This window comes from Chlorocebus sabaeus, chromosome X (genome assembly GCF_047675955.1).
Source record: "Chlorocebus sabaeus isolate Y175 chromosome X, mChlSab1.0.hap1, whole genome shotgun sequence".
NCBI classification, from domain to species: Eukaryota; Metazoa; Chordata; class Mammalia; order Primates; family Cercopithecidae; genus Chlorocebus; species Chlorocebus sabaeus.
Window position 1 is genome coordinate 486,872 of NC_132933.1, and position 21,078 is coordinate 507,949.

General features: G+C 39.4%; 1 protein-coding gene and 1 pseudogene across 1 annotated transcript in view; one reads left to right on the top strand and one right to left on the bottom strand.

Annotated features, from left to right (window-relative positions):
• The window catches only part of CLIC2 (chloride intracellular channel 2), a 41,507-nt gene that overhangs the window by 17,159 nt on the left and 3,270 nt on the right, over window positions 1–21,078 (top strand). The gene's annotated exons all lie outside the window — the stretch shown is intronic.
• On the bottom strand, window positions 198–6,259 carry LOC140710761 (PHD finger protein 10 pseudogene; annotated as a pseudogene).

Genomic DNA, 21,078 nt, shown 5'->3' on the forward strand with positions numbered 1-21,078 from the left:
TGGGTTGATCTCTTTGTCATTATATAATGATAGTCTTAGTCCTTGTTTCCACTTTTTTTGATTTAATGTCTGTTTTACCTTATATGATTATAGCTAATCCTGCTCACTTTTGGTTTCCATTTGTGTGAAATATCTTTATCAACCCCTTTCAGTCTGTATGTGTCTTTACTAGTGAGGTGAGTCTCTTGTAAGTAATATGCAGTTGGATTATGTTTTTTAAGTTTAGTCATCCAGTGTATGTCTTTTAAGTGGAATATTTAATCTGTTTATGTTTATATGTGAAGACTTATTTCTGTCATTTTGTCATTTTTTTCTGATTGCTTTGTATATTCTTTGTTTTTTTCTTTCTCTCTTGTCATTTATCATTACAGTTTGGTGGTTTTGTGTACTGGTAACATTTGAGTCCTTTATTTTCTTTATATCCAGGCAAGAAGGATGGCCACTATTCTCACATTGGGAGCAGTGTGTAAGTGATTCAGCCTTTCCTTTCTTGTTGGACTCCTTACCCTTCAGAGAAATTCTACATATAGCATTTGGAATGACCTTTGGCTTGTACCCAGGAACTGACTTGGGCAGTACAGAATGTTTGGGACCATCTTTTCTTGGAGTGGCAGCTGTGTCTTTTGATTTCTGCCTTCCCTGGAAAGAGTCCTCCTGGCTGTCAGGAGAGCTTTCCCCTTCAGATTCATTGCCAGAGGAGCTGTCCGAAGTGCCTTTATTTTTCTGTTTCTCATCACCTCAACCATCTTCGCCATCATCTGAATCACCGTCACTGTCTAGAGCAGGGAGCTTGGGATCCAGAGTGGCCTCGTGCAGGGCTGTGTTTAATGGCAGATACCGCAGCGCATCTGGCGAGTACCTTTTAAAATATTCCTGGAACTGTCCGGGGATGAGAGTCGCTGGGTAAGAACTGACGTTTGCTCGCCCTGTTGGCAAAATTTCCTACTTCCCTTGAGGCAACTGGATAACGTGTATGCAAGTCAAAATAAGCTCTTCTTTCTTCCAAGCGTTCCCTGGTTTAAGTTGCTGCTTTTTTTTTTTTTTTTTTGGCAGCTTTCTTTCTTATTTATTTATTTATTGAGACAGAGTCTCGCTCTGTGGCCCAGGCTGGAGTGCGGTGGCGCGATCTCGGCTCACTGCAAGCTCCGCCCCCCGGGTTCCCGCCAGTCTCCTGCCTCAGCCTCCCGCCTAGCTGGGACTACAGGCGCCGCCACCGCGCCCGACTAATTTTTTGTATTTTTAGTAGAGACGGGTTTCACCGTGTTAGCCAGCATTCCCCTTTAAAAGAGGCACAAGACAGGGATGCCCTTCTTACCACTCTTATTTAAAACCGTATTGGAAGTTCTAGCCAGAGCAATCAAGCAAGAGAAAGAAAGAAAGGGCATCCAAATACGAACATAGGAAGTCAAACTATCCCTGTTTGCAGACGACATGATTCTATATCTAGAAAACCGCATACTCGGCTGCACTCAGCATCGGAGCCAGGAGCTAGTGGCCGCTGCCATGTCCCACCAGACCCGCATCCAAGCAAGTGAAGATGTTAAAGAGATCTTGCCAGAGCCAGAAATGGAAAGTACAGACTTCTGAAAATATGTATTGAAAATGAGTAACTTGTGATTGGGTCATATAGTCAGCCTTCAGATTCCTGGGATAAGGATTATGATTCCTTTGTTTTACCCCTGTTGGAGGACAAACAACCGTGCTATGTATTATTCAGGTAAGATTCTCAGAATGCCCAGGGACATGAATGAATATTCATTGCATGGTTTCCAGATCATTCTCATGTTCGTCAGAAAAGGTTGTATGCAGCAACAAGAGCAACTTTAACAGCCTTAGTAAATTATCTAAGGTTCTGTGAAGCCAAGCATTTATGTTCAGATTGAAATTTAAAATAATATCATCCAAAAGGAAACAAAAAATGTTGAAAGAGTTTTAAAAATCAGGATTGACTTTTTTCTCCAAAACCATACTTTTATAGGCAAATTGTGTTCTTTGTCACTTCTGAATAAATATTCAGATTTAAAATTAAAGTCCTAGTGCTTAACAGGCTAACACAGATAAATACCTTAATAATCTCCTTTCAATTAATATTGTATTTCAAACCACATTTAACTGTCTTCTAATGCTTTGCATTTTCAGTTACAACCTAGAGAGATTTTGAGCCTCACATTTCTTTGGTGCTTGAAATAGAGGAAACTAGAACACTTAGTGTTTAGTCTGTTAAACCTGCTACAAGAACCATAACTTTGAGGCATTTTCTAAATGAACTGTGGGGATCCAGGATTTGTAATTTATTGATCTAAACTTTATGCTATGTAAATCAGTTATCAGAAATGCATATTTCAAAGGGTGAAGCACACATTTTTTTTTGTTTGTTTTTTGAGATGGAATTTTGCTCTTGTTGTCCAGGCTGGAAAGCAATGGCACAATCTCAGCTCACTGCAACCTCTGCCTCCTGGGTTCAAGTGATTCTCATGCCTCAGCCTCCCAAGTTGCTGGGATTTACAGGCATGCGCCACCATGCCCGGCTAATTTTGTATTTTTAGTAGAGATGGGGTTTCTCCATGTTGGTCGGGCTGATCTCGAACTCCCGACCTCAGGTGATCCGCCCGCCTCTGCCTCCCAAAGTGCTGGGATTACAGGCATGAGCCACTGCGCCTGGCCAAAGCACTCATTTCTAAACCTTATTATCTAAGGTAATATATGTACCCTTCAGAAATTTGTGTTCAAGTAAGTAAAGCATATTAGAATAATTATGGGTTAACAGACTTTTTATATAGAATTTAGAGTATTTTTGTGAGGTTTTGTTTGTTTACAAATAATCAGACTATAGTATTTAAACATGCAAAATAATTGACAATAATGTTGCACTTGTTTATTAAAGATATAAGTTGTTCCATGGGTACACACAGAGACAGACACACATACACCCAAATTATTGCATTAAGAATCCTGGAGCTGTGTTGCAGACCATAGCTGAAGTAGTTATTTTCAGTCAGAAAGACTACCTGTCATGAAGGTATAAAATAATTTAGAAGTGAATGTTTTTCTGTACCATCTATGTGCAATTATACTCTAAATTCCACTACACTACATTAAAGTAAATGGACTTTCCAGAATATAGATGTGATTGTAGTCTTAAACTAATTATTATTAAACCTATGATTGCTGAAAATCAGTGATACATTTGTTATAGAGAATAACTCATCATTTACAATATGTTTTAGGTGGCATTATCATGCCTAGACAGTGAATATCATATTCCCAATAGATTTATATAGCAGTGAAGAATTACATGCCTTCTGGTGGACATTTTATAAGTGCATTTTATATCACAATAAAAATTTTTTCTCAAAGAAAACCCCATACTCCCAACCCAACAGGTCCTTCAGCTGATAAACAACTTTGGCAAAGTTTCAGGATGCAAAATCAATGTACAAAAATCACTAGCATTTCTATACATCAACAACAGCCAAGCTGAGAGCCCAATTGGGAAGGCAATCCCATTCACAATTGCCACACAAAAAAATTTAAAACCTGGGAATACAGCTAACCCAGGAGGTGAAGGATATCTACAATGAGAATTACAAAACACAGGTCAAAGAAATAAAAGAAGACACAAACAAATGGAAAAATGTCCCATGCTCATGAATAGGAAGAATCAATATCAACAAAATGACCACACTGCCCAAAGCAATCTAAAGATTTAATGTTATTTCTAAAAACTAACAATGACATTCTTCACAGAACTAGAAAAAACTATTTTAAAATTCATATGAAACCAAAAAATAGCCCAAATAGCCAAGGCAATTCTAAGCAGAAAGAACAAAGCTAGAGGTATCGCATTAGCCAACTTTTAACTTTACTGCAGGGCTACCGTAAGCAAAACACAGAATGGTACTGATACAACACCTGTAATCCCTGCACTTTTGGAGGCCGAGGCAGGTGGATCACCTGAGGTCAGCCATTCCAGATCAGCCTGGCCAACATGGTGAAACCCCGTCTCTACTAAAAATACAAAAGTTAGCCAGGCTTGGTGGCACATGCCTGTAATCCCACCTACTTGGGAGACTAAGGCAGGAGAATTGCTTGAACCTGAGAGATGGAGGTTGCAGTGAGCCAAGATCATGTCATTGCACTCCAGCCTGGGCAACAGAGTGAAACTCCATCTCAAAAAAAGAAAAGAAAAGAAAAAAACAGGCACATAGACTAATGGGACATAATAGAGAGCCCAGTAATAAGGCCACACACCTACAACCGTGTGATTTTTGACAAAGTTGACAAAAACAAGCAATGGGGAAAGCACTCCCTAGTCAATAAATGATGCTAGGCTGGCTAGCCCTATGCAGACGATTGAGGCTGGACCTCTTCCTTATACCATATACAAAAATCAAGATGGATTAAAGACTTCAGTGTAAAATCCAAAACTACAAAAACCTAGAAGACAACCTAGGCAATGCCATCCTGGACATAGGAACAGGCAAAGATTTCATGACAAAGATGTCAAAAGCAATTGCCCAACAAAAGCAAAAATTGACAAATGGGTTTTAATTAAACAAAAGAGCTTCTACACAGCAAAAGAAACAATCAACAGAGTAAACAGACAACCTACAGAATGGAAGAAGATTTTTACAAACTATGCATCTAACAAAGGTCTAATATCCAGCATCTATAAGGAGCTTAAACAAACTTACAAGAAAAAAATCGCATTCAAAAGTGGGCAAAGGACGTGAACAGATGAACAGACACACATGGGGCAAACAAGCATGTGAAAAAAAAGCTCATTACTGATCATTGGAGAAATGCAAATCAAAACCACAATGAGATACCATCTCACATGAGTCAGAATGGCTAAAAATAAAAAGTCAAGAAATAACAGATGCTGGCAAGGTTGTGGAGAAAAGCAAACACTTATACACTGTTGGTGGGAGTGTAAACTAGTTCAACCATTGTTGAAGATAGTGTAGTGATTCTTCATAGAGCTAACAGCAGAGCTACCATTTAACCCAGCAATCTCATTACTGGATATATACCCAGAGGAATATAAATCCTTCTACCATAAAGACACATGCATGAGAATGTTCATTGCAGCACTATTCACAATAACAAAAACATGGAATCAACCCAAATGCCCATCAATGACAGACTGAATAAAGAAAAGGTGGTACATACATACCATGGAATAGTATGCAGCCATAAAAAGAATGAGATCGTGTCTTTTGCAGGAACATGGATGGAGCTACAGGCTATTATTCTTAGCAAACTAACACAGGAATAGAAATCCAAATACTGCATGTTTGCACATATAAGCGGGAGCTAAATGATGAGAACTCATGAACACAAAGAACGGAACAATACACACTGGGGTCTACTTGAGGGTGGAGGGTTGGAGGAGGGAAAGGAGCAGAAGAGATAACAATTGGGTACTGAACTTAGTACCTTGGTGATGAAATAATCTGTACAACAAATTCCCATGACATGAGTTCACCTATGTAACAAACCTTCACATGTATCCAAAACCTAAAATAAATTTTTTTAATGAATTTTGAGGGGCCTCCTCTTTCGGCTTTGGAGCCCTCCTCCCTCTGTCTCTGTACGGGGGAGCTTCTTCCTTCTGTCTTCTCCCTTCCTTCTTGCCTATTAAATTCTCAGCTCCTTAAAACCAAAAAAAAAAACAAAGAAGGAAAGAGAGAAAGAAATATGGTTTTTGTTTTTCTCACATAAGAAACTCAGAATGAACCTGGGATGATAGCTCCGTAATTTTATTAGGGATTTCAACTCCTAATCTTTCTTCTCTGCCATCCTTTAGGTGAGGCTTCCAGTCTCAAAGTTAACGCATGGTGACAATATGTCTGCTGGAACTCCAGGCAACAGATCTAATATACAAGCCAGCTCTAAGGATTTTTCACAAAAGCCACACCCAAAAATTTCCATTTACATCTCATTGTCCAGAGGTAATTCATGTGGTCATATCTAAGGAGTGGTATATAAGTGTGTTATCTGCCATAGTTTGCCCCTCTGACCACCCAAATAAACGTATGTATCCTTCTTCTCATATATGGAACACACAGTTACTACAGTCAGCTCAAAGTCCAGGACCTTTGGATGATGTGCGATATCTCCATTAGATACTAATGGTCAAGCAGTCAAATATATTAAAAATTATCTCCACCCACTCTTTGACACACCCATTTTTAAAAGTGAAGATTCGATAACACACAACAACCACTGGTTCGTAATACTTCATAATAGTTACCATGACTTGAAAAAGGACTAAAATATTGTTTCTAAGTCAAAAAGGACTAAATATTGTTTCTAAGTTTTATTGTTACAAACACTGCTAAAAGGAATTGTCTATTTACAAGGCCCTCCACAGCGGTTGGTCTTCCATATTGCTGGATATGGGAACCCTTCCATATGAACTTTGTTTTATCTACTTTTAAAAACCTTGTAAACACCCACATTAATGGAAATGGTGGAGTAGGGAACTCCAGAACTCCATTCTTTCATAAAAGCAATGAATAGGCTGGCAAAAACTGTCAGAAACAACTTTTTCAGCACTCTGGAATCTAAGCAAAAATTACAGCAGCCAGGAGAACACTTAATGAATAAAAAATCTAAATTTCAGTGAGAGTTCTGTGGCATTTTTGGTTACCTTGATACCATCCTCCAACCCTCAGTCCATCAATAGCCTTAAAAATGGCAGCTTATATTGCAGGTGCAGGTTACTGGTACCAGAGGAAGTGATATTGACCTTACTTTCAATGAACTGTGATTGTGTGGTTTGACCTATCTGGTGGTTCCCTGAAGGATTACTTCAATGGTTTACCTTTTTGTCACCTGCACTAGAGCTTCCCCAGGGCTGAGTCACCTTCCCTGGTGGTGTTTGTGGAAAGCATTTTAAAGCAAATGTATTAGTCACAGCTACACAGGACAAGGAATAACATTTGGGAAAAGCAATAGACAAATTGAAAAATCCCAGGAAGGGCCAGGCGCAATGGCTCATGCCTGTAATCCTAGCACGTTGGCAGGCTGAGGCAGGCAGGTCACCTGAGGTCAGGAGTTCACCACCTGTCTGACCAACATAGAGAAATCCCATCTCTACGAAAAACACAGAATTAGCTGGGTATGGTGGTGCATGCCTGTAATCCCAGCTACTCGGGAGGCTGAGGCAGGAGAATCACTTGAATGCAGGAGGCCGAGGTTGTGGTGAGCTGAGATCGCGCCATTGCACTCCAGCCTGGGCATGGACAACAAGAGCAAAACTCCATCTCAATTAAAAAAAAAAAAAATCCCAGGAAGAAAGAGGCTGGGATACTTGGGGGATGCTTAGGGAAATAATGGCTTCAAAACGTTTTATGTATTCTGAGGACTATAGAAGACTATGCATGGACCCATTTCTAGATGTGTGCTCACAAAAGAACTGACAAGATTCTAGGCTCTTGATTCTGGCTAAACTTCAGGCACCGCACAAGCAGAAAATGAAGGCTAAGGCAGAACTTTAAACTGTGTAGCTAAGCAATGAAGGAGAGCCCCAACACAGAACCAACCCTCAAAAACATAAAAAAGGATGAGTTTGTGTCCTTTGTAGGGACATGGATGCAGCTGGAAACCATCATTCTCAGCAAACTATCGTAAGAACAGAAAACCAAACACCACGTGTTCTCACTCATAGGTGGGAACTCAACAATGAGATCACTTGGACTCGGGAAGGGGAACATCATACACCGGGGCCTATCATGGGGGTGGGGGGGAAGGATTGCATTGGGAGTTATACCTGAGGTAAATGACAAGTTGATGGGTGCTGACGAGTTGATGGGTGCAGCACGCCAACATGGCACAAGTATACATATGTAACAAACCTGCAAGTTATACACATGTACCCTAGAACTTAAAGTATAATAATAATTAAAAAAAAAAACTAAGAAAGCTTTTTCTTTTCATAGTTTGTTTCTTTGTTTTGCTTCCAGGAGTTTAATAAAATCTCTGTAAAATCAATAGCTGACTAAAGCTGATGGAATAAAGATTTCAGAGGCCACGCATACCAAAAAAAATATAGGCTTTACAAAATCAGTTAAGAAAATGCACTAAACCAACAAAAACCACAATAAGCAGCAACAACAAGACCAGGGGAGTGGGAGAATCAATCAGATTTCCAGAGTTTCTACATTATAACATTCAAAACATCTGGTTTTCAAGAAAAAAAACTGAGGCATGTGAGGAAACAAGAAAGTATGGCCCATTCTCAAGGGGAAAAATAAATTAATAGAAATTGTCCCTGAGGAGACATGGACATGTGAATTAATAGACAACGACTTTAAATCAACTGTCTTTTTTTTTTTTTTTTTATAGTACAGAATATTGAAAAAAATTTATTTCTTAACATGTAGAATTTTTCTGTTGAAAAGCTCTTTTTTTTTTTTTTAATTTATTTATTATTATTAAACTTCAAGTTGTAGGGTACATGTGCACAACGTGCAGGTTTGCTACATATGTATACTTGTGCCATGTTGGTGTGCTGCACCCATCAACTCGTCATTTACATCAGGTATAACTCCCAATGCAATCCCTCCCCCCTCCCCCCTCCCCATGATAGGCCCCGGTGTGTGATGTTCCCCTTCCCGAGTCCAAGTGATCTCATTGTTCAGTTCCCACCTACGAGTGAGAACATGCGGTGTTTGGTTTTCTGTTCTTGTGATAGTTTGCTAAGAATGATGGTTTCCAGCTGCATCCATGTCCCTACAAAGGACACAAACTCATCCTTTTTTATGGCTGCATAGTATTCCATGGTGTATATGTGCCACATTTTCTTAATCCAATCTGTCACTGATGGACATTTGGGTTGATTCCAAGTCTTTGCTATTGTGAATAGTGCTGCAATAAACATACGTGTGCATGTGTCCTTATAGCAGCATAATTTATAATCCTTTGGGTATATACCCAGTAATGGGATGGCTGGGTCATATGGTACGTCTAGTTCTAGATCCTTGAGGAATCGCCATACTGTTTTCCATAATGGTTGAACTAGTTTACAATCCCACCAACAGTGTAAAAGTGTTCCTATTTCTCCACATCCTCTCCAGCACCTGTTGTTTCCTGACTTTTTAATGATCGCCATTCTAACTGGTGTGAGATGGTATCTCATTGTGGTTTTGATTTGCATTTCTCTGATGGCCAGTGATGATGAGCATTTTTTCATGTGTCTGTTGGCTGTATGAATGTCTTCTTTTGAGAAATGTCTGTTCATATCCTTTGCCCACTTTTGGATGGGGTTGTTTGTTTTTTTCTTGTAAATTTGTTTGAGTTCTTTGTAGGTTCTGGATATTAGCCCTTTGTCAGATGAGTAGATTGCAAAAATTTTCTCCCATTCTGTAGGTTGCCTGCTCACTCTGATGGTAGTTTCTTTTGCTGTGCAGAAACTCTTTAGTTTGATGAGATCCCATTTGTCAATTTTGGCTTTTGCTGCCGTTGCTTTTGGTGTTTTAGACATGAAGTCTTTGCCCATGCCTATGTCCTGAATGGTACTACCTAGGTTTTCCTCTAGGATTTTTATGGTATTAGGTCTAACATTTAAGTCTTTAATCCATCTTGAATTAATTTTCGTATAAGGAGTAAGGAAAGGATCCAGTTTCAGCTTTCTACTTATGGCTAGCCAGTTTTCCCAGCACCATTTATTAAATAGGGAATCCTTTCCCCATTTCTTGTTTCTCTCAGGTTTGTCAAAGATCAGATGGCTGTAGATGTGTGGTATTATTTCTGAGGACTCTGTTCTGTTCCATTGGTCTATATCTCTGTTTTGGTACCAGTACCATGCTGTTTTGGTTACTGTAGCCTTGTAGTATAGTTTGAAGTCAGGTAGCGTGATGCCTCCAGCTTTGTTCTTTTGACTTAGGATTGTCTTGGAGATGCGGGCTCTTTTTTGGTTCCATATGAACTTTAAAGCAGTTTTTTCCAATTCTGTGAAGAAGCTCATTGGTAGCTTCATGGGGATGGCATTGAATCTATAAATTACCTTGGGCAGTATGGCCATTTTCACGATATTGATTCTTCCTATCCATGAGCATGGTATGTTCTTCCATTTGTTTGTGTCCTCTTTGATTTCACTGAGCAGTGGTTTGTAGTTCTCCTTGAAGAGGTCCTTTACATCCCTTGTAAGTTGGATTCCTAGGTATTTTATTCTCTTTGAAGCAATTGTGAATGGAAGTTCATTCCTGATTTGGCTCTCTGTTTGACTGTCACTGGTGTATAAGAATGCTTGTGATTTTTGCACATTAATTTTGTATCCTGAGACTTTGCTGAAGTTGCTGATCAGCTTAAGGAGATTTTGGGCTGAGACAATGGGGTTTTCTAAATATACAATCATGTCGTCTGCAAACAGGGACAATTTGACTTCTTCTTTTCCTAACTGAATCCCCTTGATTTCTTTCTCTTGCCTGATTGCCCTAGCCAGAACTTCCAACACTATGTTGAATAGGAGTGGTGAGAGAGGGCATCCCTGTCTTGTGCCAGTTTTCAAAGGGAATTTTTCCAGTTTTTGCCCATTCAGTATGATATTGGCTGTGGGTTTGTCATAAATAGCTCTTATTATTTTGAGGTACGTTCCATCAATACCGAATTTATTGAGCGTTTTTAGCATGAAGGGCTGTTGAATTTTGTCAAAAGCCTTTTCTGCATCTATTGAGATAATGATGTGGTTCTTGTCTTTGGTTCTGTTTATATGCTGGATTATGTTTATTGATTTGCGAATGTTGAACCAGCCTTGCATCCCAGGGATGAAGCCCACTTGATCATGGTGGATAAGCTTTTTGATGTGCTGCTGAATCCGGTTTGCCAGTATTTTATTGAGGATTTTTGCATCGATGTTCATCAGGGATATTGGTCTAAAATTCTCTTTTTTTGTTGTGTCTCTGCCAGGCTTTGGTATCAGGATGATGTTGGCCTCATAAAATGAGTTAGGGAGGATTCCCTCTTTTTCTATTGATTGGAAGAGTTTCAGAAGGAATGGTACCAGCTCCTCCTTGTACCTCTGGTAGAATTCAGCTGTGAATCCATCTGGTCCTGGACTTTTTTTGGTTGGTAGGCTATTAATTATTGCCTCAATTTCAGAGCCTACTATTGGTCTATTCAGGGATTCAACTTCTTCCTGGTTTAGTCTTGGAAGAGTGTAAGTGTCCAGGAAATTATCCATTTCTTCTAGATTTTCCAGTTTATTTGCGTAGAGGTGTTTATAGTATTCTCTGATGGTAGTTTGTATTTCTGTGGGGTCGGTGGTGATATCCCCTTTATCATTTTTAATTGCGTCGATTTGATTCTTCTCTCTTTTCTTCTTTATTAGTCTTGCTAGTGGTCTGTCAATTTTGTTGATCTTTTCAAAAAACCAACTCCTGGATTCATTGATTTTTTGGAGGGTTTTTTGTGTCTCTATCTCCTTCAGTTCTGCTCTGATCTTAGTTATTTCTTGCCTTCTGCTAGCTTTCGAATGTGTTTGCTCTTGCTTCTCTAGTTCTTTTAATTGCGATGTTAGAGTGTCAATTTTAGATCTTTCCTGCTTTCTCTTGTGGGCATTTAGTGCTATAAATTTCCCTCTACACACTGCTTTAAATGTGTCCCAGAGATTCTGGTATGTTGTATCTTTGTTCTCATTGGTTTCAAAGAACATCTTTATTTCTGCCTTCATTTCGTTATGTACCCAGTAGTCATTCAGGAGCAGGTTGTTCAGTTTCCATGTAGTTGAGCGGTTTTGATTGAGTTTCTTAGTCCTGAGTTCTACTTTGATTGCACTGTGGTCTGAGAGACAGTTTGTTATAATTTCTGTTCTTGTACATTTGCTGAGGAGTGCTTTACTTCCAATTACGTGGTCAATTTTGGAGTAAGTACGATGTGGTGCTGAGAAGAATGTATATTCTGTTGATTTGGGGTGGAGAGTTCTATAGATGTCTATTAGGTCTGCTTGCTGCAGAGATGAGTTCAATTCCTGGATATCCTTGTTAACTTTCTGTCTTGTTGATCTGTCTAATGTTGACAGTGGAGTGTTGAAGTCTCCCATTATTATTGTATGGGAGTCTAAGTCTCTTTGTAAGTCTCTAAGGACTTGCTTTATGAATCTGGGTGCTCCTGTATTGGGTGCATATATATTTAGGATAGTTAGCTCTTCCTGTTGAATTGATCCCTTTACCATTATGTAATGGCCTTCTTTGTCTCTTTTGATCTTTGATGGTTTAAAGTCTGTTTTATCAGAGACTAGTATTGCAACCCCCGCTTTTTTGTGTTCTCCATTTGCTTGGTAAATCTTCCTCCATCCCTTTATTTTGAGCCTATGTATGTCTCTGCGTGTGAGATGGGTCTCCTGAATACAGCAGACTGATGGATCTTGACTCTTTATCCAGTTTGCCAGTCTGTGTCTTTTAATTGGAGCATTTAGTCCATTTACATTTAAGGTTAAGATTGTTATGTGTGAACTTGATCCTGCCATTATGATATTAACTGGTTATTTTGCTCGTTAGTTGATGCAGTTTCTTCCTAGCCTTGATGGTCTTTACATTTTGGCATGTTTTTGCAATGGCTGGTACCGGTTGTTCCTTTCCATGTTTAGTGCTTCCTTCAGGGTCTCTTGTAAGGCAGGCCTAGTGGTGACAAAATCTCTAAGCATTTGCTTATCTGTAAAGGATTTTATTTCTCCTTCACTTATGAAACTTAGTTTGGCTGGATATAAAATTCTGGGTTTAAAATTCTTTTCTTTAAGAATGTTGAATATTGGCCCCCACTCTCTTCTGGCTTGAAGAGTTTCTGCCGAGAGATCTGCTGTTAGTCTGATGGGCTTCCCTTTGTGGGTAACCCGACCTTTCTCTCTGGCTGCCCTTAAGATTTTTTCCTTCATTTCAACTTTGGTGAATCTGGCAATTATGTGTCTTGGAGTTGCTCTTCTCGAGGAGTATCTTTGTGGCGTTCTCTGTATTTCCTGGATTTGAATGTTGGCCTGCCCTACTAGGTTGGGGAAGTTCTCCTGGATGATATCCTGAAGAGTGTTTTCCAACTTGGTTCCATTTTCCCCCTCACTTTCAGGCACCCCAATCAGACGTAGATTTGGTCTTTTGACATAATCCCATACTTCTTGCAGGCTTTGTTCATTTCTTTTTCTTCTTTTTTCTTTTGGTTTCTCTTCTCGCTTCATTTCATTCATTTGATCCTCAATCGCTGACATTCTTTCTTCCAGTTGATCGAGACGGTTACTGAAGCTTGTGCATTTGTCACGTATTTCTCGTGCCATGGTTTTCGTCTCTTTCATTTCGTTTGTGAGCTTCTCTGCATTAATTACTCTAGCCATCAATTCTTCCACTTTTTTTTCAAGATTTTTAGTTTCTTTACGCTGGGTACGTAATTCCTCCTTTAGCTCTGAGAAATTTGATGGACTGAAGCCTTCTTCTCTCATCTCGTCGAAGTCATTCTCCGTCCAGCTTTGATCCGTTGCTGGCGATGAGCTGCGCTCCTTTGCCGGGGGAGATGCGCTCTTATTTTTTGAATTTCCAGCTTTTCTGCCCTGCTTTTTCCCCATCTTTGTGGTTTTATCTGCCTCTGGTCTTTGATGATGGTGATGTACTGATGGGGTTTTGGTGTAGGTGTCCTTCCTGTTTGATAGCTTTCCTTCTAACAGTCAGGATCCTCAGCTGTAGGTTGTAGCTGTAGGAGATTGCTTGAGGTCCACTCCAGACCCTGTTTGCCTGGGTATCAGCAGCAGAGGCTCAGTTGAAAATGCAGAAATCGCCGGTCTTCTGTGTCGCTCGCGCCGGGAGTTGGAGACTGGAGCTGTTCCTATTCGGCCATCTTGCTCCGCCCACCTAAATCAACTGTCTTGACTATGCTTTAAAAGCTACAGAAAGCCAGAAAAAAAGTCTCAACAAATAAAGAATATCAATAAAAATATAGAAATTATAAAAATAAGCCAAATAGAAATTCTGAAGCTGAAAAGTATAATAATGTTCAAAAAGTTCACTAGAAGTTTTCTTTTTTTTAATTTTATTTTAAGTTCAGGGGTATTTGTACAGGTTTGTTACATAGGTAAACTTGTATCATAAGGGTTTGTTGCACAGATTATTTCATCACTTTGGTATTAAGCCTAGTACTCATTAGTTATTTTTCCTAATTCTCTCCCTTCTCCCACTCTCCACCCTCTGATTGGCCCCAGTATGTGTAGTTCCCCTCTATGTGTCCGTGTTTTCTCATCATTTAACTCCCATTTATAAGTGAGAATATGCATTATTATTTGGATTTATCTTTCTGCATTAGTTTGCTAAGGATGACAGCTTCCAGCTCCATCCATGTCCCTGCAAATGACATGACCTTGTTCTGTTTTATGGCTGCATAGTATTTCCTAGTGTATATGTACCACCTTTTCTTTTATCCAGTCTATCATTGTTGAGCATTTCAGCTGAATCCATGTCTTTGCTATTGTGAACAGTGCTACAGTGAACATACATGTGCCTCTGTCATTATAATAGAATGATTTATATTCCTTTGAGTATATACCCAGTTATGGGATTGCTGGGTCAAACTGTATTTGTTTTTAGATCTTTGATGAACCATCATACTGTCTTCCACAATGGTTGAACTAATTTACACTCCCACCGACAGTGTATAAGTGTTTGCTTTTCTCCACAACCTTGCAAGCATCTGTTATTTCTTGACTTTTTAGTGATAGCCATTCTAACTGGTGTCAGATGGCATCTCATTGTGGTTTTGATTTGCATTTCTCCGATGATCAGTAATGCACTTTTTTCACATGCTTATTTGTCGCATGTATGTCTTCTTTTGAAAAGTGTCTGTGCATATCCTTTGCCCACTTTTTAATGTGATTTTTTTCTTGTAAATTTGTTTAAGTTCCTTATAGATGCTGGATGTTAGACCTTTGTCAGATGCGTAGTTTGGAAAAACTTTCTCCCATTCTGTAGGTTGTCTGTTTACTCTGTTGACAGTTTCTTTTGCTGTGTAGAAGCTCTTTTGTTTAATTAAAACCCATTTGTCAATTTTTGCTTTTGTTGGGCAATTGCTTTTGGCATCTTTGTCATGAAATCTTTGCCTATTCCTATGTCCTGAATGGTATTACCTATGTTGTCTTCTAGGGTTTTCATAGTTTTGGGTTGTACACTTAAGTTTTTAATCCATCTTGTGTTAATTTTTGTATATGATGTGAGGAAGGGGTCCAATTTCAATCGTCTGCATATGGCTAGCCTGTTATCCCAGCACCATTTATTGAACAGGGAATCCTTTCCCCATTGCTTGTTGGTTGCTGTCAGGATTGTCAAAGATAAGATAGTTTTATGTATGTGGTGTTATTTCTGGGTTCTCTTCTGTTTCATTGGTCTCTGTGCCTGTTTTTGTACCAGTGCCATGCTATTTTGGTTACTATAACCCTGTAGTATAGTTTGAAGTCAGGTAGTGTGATGTCTCCAGCTTTGTGCTTTTTGCTTACAATTGCTTTGGCTATTTGGGCTCTTTTTTGGTTCCATATGAATTTTGAAATAGTTTTTTCTAGTTCTGTGAAGAATCTCAGTGGGAGCTTAATAGGAATAGTATTGGATCTATAAATTGCTTTGGGCAGTATGGCCATTTTAACAACATTGATTCTTCTTATCCATGAGCATGGAATGTTTTTCCATTTGTTTGTGCCAAGTAGACTTTATCCCTGGAATGCAAGGTTGGTTCAACATACAAAAATCAATATATGTGATTCGTCACATAAACAGAACTAAAGACAAAAACCTCATGACTACCTCAATACATGCAGAAAAGGCTTTTGTTAAAGTTCAACATCCATTCATTTAAAAAAAAAACTCTCAATAAACTAGGTATTGAAGAAACATACCTCAAAATAATAAGAGCCATATATGAAAATCCTACACCCAACATTATACTGAATGGGCAAAAGCTAGAAGCATTCCCCTTAAAGATGAGCACAAGACAAGTATGCCCTTTCCCACCACTCCTATTCAACATAGTATTGGAAGGCCTGCCCAGGGCAATCAGGCAAAAGAAAGAAATAAAGAGCATTCTAATAGGAAGAGAGGAAATGAAAGTATCCCTGTTTGCAGGTCACATGATCCTATATGTAGAAAACCCCACGGTCTCAGCACAAAAGCTTATTAAGCTGATAAACATCTTCACTAAAGTCTCGGGATACAAAATCAATATGCAAAAATCACTAGCATTCCCATAAACCAAAAACAGTCAAGCTGAGAGCCAAATCAGGAAAAAAAAAAAAACCATTCACAATTGCCACAAAAAGAATAAAATACTCAAGAATACAGCTAACTAGGAGGTGAAAGATCTCACAGGGAGAACTGCAAACCACTGCTCAAAGAAATCAGAGATTACTAGAGGTTTTCTACAACAAACTTGAACAGAGAAAAAAAAATCAGCAAAATGAAACATAAGTCAGTTGAAATTATTTAGTCTCCAGAAAGGGAAGATAAAGAATAGAACTTGAAACCTGTGGAGCACCACCAAATTTACCAAGCTGTACATAATGAGAGTCCCAGAAGGAAGGGATGAGGAGAAAGAGGTAGAAAGAATATTTGAAAAAAATAATGGCTGACAATTTGATGAAGGAACTTGCTCTACACATCCAAGAAACTCAATGAACTCCAAGTAGAATAAACTCAAAGTGATCCACAACAAGATGCACTATAATCAAATTATATAAAGCCAAAGCCAAAGCCAAAGAAAGGATTTTAAAAGCATCAAGGAAGAGGTAATTCATCACATAGAAGGGATCTTCAATAAGATTAACAGAAGATTTCTCATCAGAAACCATGGTGGCCAGAAGCAGAGAGAAGACATATTTAAAGTGCTAAAAGAAAAAAAAAACCTGTCAACCAATAATTCTCTATTTGGCAAAAATGATCCTTCAAAAATAAAGGAGAAATTAAGACACTCTACATGAACAAAAATTGAGGAAATTTATTGCTAGTAGACCTGCCCTACAAGATGCTATAGAGAGTCCTCTAGACAGAAATGAGAGGACACCAGACAGAAATGTGAAGCCATATGAAGAAATAAATAATACCAGTAAAAGACAAAAAGTACATGATTTTCTCAATTGATGCATAAAAAAGCATTTGACAAACTCTAACACTGTTTCATGATAAAAATACTTAACAAACTAGGAATAGAAAATAGCTTCTACAATCTGATAAAGGCCATATATGAAAAGCCTGCATTGCCAAGACAATCCTAAGTCAAAAGAACAAAGCCAGAAGCATCATGCTACCTGACTTCAAACTATACTACAAGGCTACAGTAACCAAAACAGCATGGTGCTGGTACCAAAACAGAGCTATAGACCAATGGAACAGAACAGAGCCCTCAGAAATAATACCACACATCTACAACCATCTGATCTTTGACAAACCTGACAAAAACAAGAAATGGGGAAAGGATTCCCTATTTAATAAGTGGTGCTAGGAAAACTGGATAGCCATATGTAGAAAGCTGAAACTGGATCTCTTCCTTACACCTAATTAATTAATTAATACAAAAATTAATTCAAGATGATTAAAGACTTAAATATTAGAACTAAAACCATAAAAACCCTAGAAGAAAAGAAAAACCCTAGGCAATACCATTCAGAACATAGGCATGGGCAAGAACTTCATGACTAAAACACCAAAAGCAATGTCAACAAAAGCCAAAATTGACAAACCAGATCTAATTAAACTAAAGAGCTTCTGCACAGCAAAAGAAACTACCATCAGAGTGAAGAGGCAACCTACAGAATGGGAGAAAATTTTTACAATCTACCCATCTGACAAAGGGCTAATATCCAGAATCTACAAAGAACTCAAACAAATTTACAAGAAAAAATCAAACAACCCCATCAAAAAGTGGGCAAAGGATATAACAGACACTTCTCAAATGAAGACATTTATGCAGCCAACAGACACATGAAAAAATGCTCATCATCACTCACCATCAGAGAAATGCAAATCAAAACTACAATGAGATACCATCTCATACCAGTTAGAATGGCAATCATTAAAAAGTCAGGAAACAACAGGTGCTGGAGAGGATGTTCAGAAATAGGAATACTTTTACACTGTTGGTGGGACTGTAAACTAGTTCAACCATTGTGGAAGACAGTGTGGTGATTCCTCAAGGATCTAGAACTAGAAATACCATTTGACCCAGCCATCCCATTACTGGGTATATACCCAAAGGATTATAAATCATGCTGCTATAAAGAAACATGCACACGTATGTTTATGGTGGCACTCTTCACAATAGCAAAGACTTGGAACCAACCCAAATGTCCATCAATGATAGACTGGATTAAGAAAATGTGGCACATATACACCATGGAATACTATGCAGCCATAAAAAAGGATGAGTTCATGCCCTTTGTAGGGACATGAATGCAGCTGGAAACCATCATTCTCAGCAAACTATCACAAGGACAAAAAACCAAACACTGCGTGTTCTCACTCATAGGTGGGAATTGAACAAGGAGAACACTTGGACACAGGAAGGGGAACACCACACACGGGGGCCTGTTGTGGGGTGGGGTGAAGGGGGAGGGATAGCATTAAGAGATATACCTAATGTAAATGATGAGTTAATGGGTGTAGCACACCAACATGGCACATGTGTACATATGTAACAAACCTGCATGTTGTGCACATGTACCCTAGAACTTAAAGTATAATAAAAAAAAGAAATGAAAAAAATACATTGCACAGATGAAATATGATCATGCATTTATAGCACTTAGCACATTTCCTGACATAATAAAATACCCAATAAAACAACAACAAAAAAGAAAAACCCACAGCTGACATTGTACTCAATAGTGAAGGACTGAAGTTTTTCCCCTTAAGATCAGAAACAAGACAAGGATGTTCATTGTGGTTGGAAAAAATAATTGATATAGTTTCAATCTTCTTAAGTGGTTAAGAATTGTTTTGTGGCCTAACATATGATCTATCCTGGTGAATATTCTGTATGCACTTGAAAATAATGTGTATTCTGCTACTGTTGCTCAAAGTCTGGGGTTGAAGAGGCCAGCTTAGTACTGGGTTGGACCTGAAGCCTAGGGCTGTGTGGGCCAGCCTTTTTTGGGCTGGGTTGGAGCCTGGTCTGGGCCTGAAGCCTGAGCTTGAATGGGCCAGCCTGAAATCTGGGGCCACCAGGGATGGCCTGGAGTCTGTGCCCATAAGGGCTATATTGGAGGCTGAATCTTTGGGTGCTGACCTGGTACCTGAGGCCATGGGGGCCAGCCTGGAGCTGAGGTCCATGGGTGTCAATGTGGCACTGGGACAGACTCAAAGCCTGGGAGTGTGAAGGCCAGCCTAGAGCTGAGTTGGTCTGGATACTGGGTCTGTGGGTATTTGCCTTAAACTGGGGTCCAAGCATGCTAGTCTTGTGATGGAGAGGGCCTGAAAGCTGAATCTGGGGGTACAGTGGCTGTCCTGAAGTGAAGGGGCTGTCTTGGAGGGGTGCAAGCCTGGAGGTATGACCTGCTGCTGAAGGAAGTCTGGAGTCTGGGGCTACTGGCCCAAGGATGGGAGACTACATCTGCAGGGATGGCCTGGACATTGGGGCTGCAAGGGCTGGCCTAGTGCCCAAGTTTGTGGGGACCAGCCTAAAGTCTGGGGTAATCATGGCCTGTCCAGGGCTAGACTTTACTGTGTTGGGCTCAGTGTTTGGGTCTAAGGCAAAGTCTGGTGTTCACTTACTTCTTCTCCCAAAGAAAGGGCATCTCTCTCCATACTGTGTTGCCTGGGGTTGGGGAAGGCATAACACAGGTAATTTAAAACTGTCCTGCTAAAGAGAAAAATAAAGCAAAAGAGAGAAGTAGTGATATTATGGAAAGGAGTGACGTTGCAGTGTGACATTGAGCATCCAGAGAAAGGCTTCACTTAGAAAGAGATACCCATGAAAAAGACGTGAAGGAAAAGTGGGAGCAAGGCATGCACATATGTGAGAGAAAATGCATATGTCCCCCTCATCTAAGGGCAGACCAAGTTAAAAGGCTCTGGGGCAGGAGCGTTCCAGGCCTATTTGAATGATAGCAAGAAAGTCTGTGTCATAATTGAGCGAGTGAGGGATATGAGAGAAGAGAGGTAAGGTGGGATCACATCATGTGGGTCCTTATAGGCTACTGTAATGAATTAGGCTGTGACTCAATAAGATAAGACAATTGCAGAGTACTGAGTAGGGGAAAGCCATCACTCTGGCTTCTGGGTGGTTAATAGACTGGGTGGGAAAGAAGGTGGCTCATATCATGTGGGTTCTTGTAGACCACTATGAGTACTTGGGCTCTAACTCTGAGATGAGGACATTGCAGGATAATGAGTAGGGGAAAGACATGATATGACTTACATTTTAACATGATTGCTCTGTCTATGGGTGGAGAATATTCAAGGTGTATGAGGGACAAGTATGGGAGTAGGGATAATAGTCAGGAGGATGTTACAGTAATATAGGCTTTGGACTGGGCAGGGGCAGGGGAGGTGGACAGATTCTGGATACATTTTGAAAGGTAAGCTGACCAGAGTTGCTGATAGATCAAATGTCAAGTTAGAGGGAAAGAGAGGAATCAGGTTAGATACCTAAGTTTTTGACCTGACCATTTCTAGCTTGCAGTGAGTTTTTTGTGTTATGAAAAGGAATTGAGTGTTTTAGTCTTTGTTTGTATTGTATATATTTAAGGTATATCACATGATGTCTTGATATACATATACATAGTGCAATGATTACTACAGTCAAGCAAATTAACATATCCATCGCTTCATATAGTTACCCTTTTTATATGGTAAGAGCACCTAAAATCTATCCTTTGCAAATATTCAGTATGCAATATTATTAGTCTTCATATTATACATTACATCTCTAGACTTACTCATTCTACATAACTGCAACTTTGTACCCTTCGACCTACATCTCCCTATTTCCTCCCCCCACTGTCCGTGGTAATCACTGCTCTATTCTTTTTTTCTATATATTTGACCTTTTAAAGTGAGATCATAGAGTATTTGTCTTTCTGTGCCTGGCTTATTTCACTTACCACAATGTCATCCAGGTTCATCC